At 33.9% G+C, this 617-nt stretch overlaps 1 protein-coding gene across 1 annotated transcript in view; it reads right to left on the minus strand.

Moving 5' to 3' along the window:
• Window positions 1-617, minus strand: part of LOC117953075 (thrombospondin-type laminin G domain and EAR repeat-containing protein-like) — a 7,679-nt gene that overhangs the window by 578 nt on the left and 6,484 nt on the right. The gene's annotated exons all lie outside the window — the stretch shown is intronic.

Raw genomic sequence — 617 nt, forward strand, 5'->3', positions numbered from 1 at the left:
TGTGTGTGTGTATGTGTGTGTGTGTGTGTGTGTGTGTGTGTATGTGTGTTTGTGTATGTGTGTGGATTATTATTGTTATGATGTATGAAAACATAGAAAATCAAACCAACCCGGAGCAGAGAAACGAGGAACATTTTATTACAACACAAAGAAGATAACAGTCATGGACTCTAATATATTAAAATATCCAAAACACGTATTTAGTACTGCACTTTTCTGGGATGTACCACAAACACACATATAATAAATAAAACACTATGTGCTAAATTAATTACATAACAAAAGCCACAACTCACATCTAAAGATACTTTAATCAGAAAGTCTTTGGAGGAGGAGGTGACAAAAAGTAGAAAATATATACTTTTAAAGACATGTTGCATAAAGTACATCAAGTATGAAGTATTTCTGATCATATATTCAGTTTTAATACATCAGAAACACAGTTTGAATCAATAGCTGTCAAATCTGTTCATAATTCACAAAATAATAGCTTATTACTTTTGAAAAAGTTACAAAATGTATTAGACGTTTTCCAGTTTTCTTACAGGGAGGTGTGTTCAGGTGCATTCTGGGCGTGCCGGTCTTACAGGGAGGTGTGTTCAGGTGCATTCTGGGTG

This window comes from Etheostoma cragini, chromosome 11 (assembly GCF_013103735.1).
Source record: "Etheostoma cragini isolate CJK2018 chromosome 11, CSU_Ecrag_1.0, whole genome shotgun sequence".
Taxonomy (NCBI): domain Eukaryota; kingdom Metazoa; phylum Chordata; class Actinopteri; order Perciformes; family Percidae; genus Etheostoma; species Etheostoma cragini.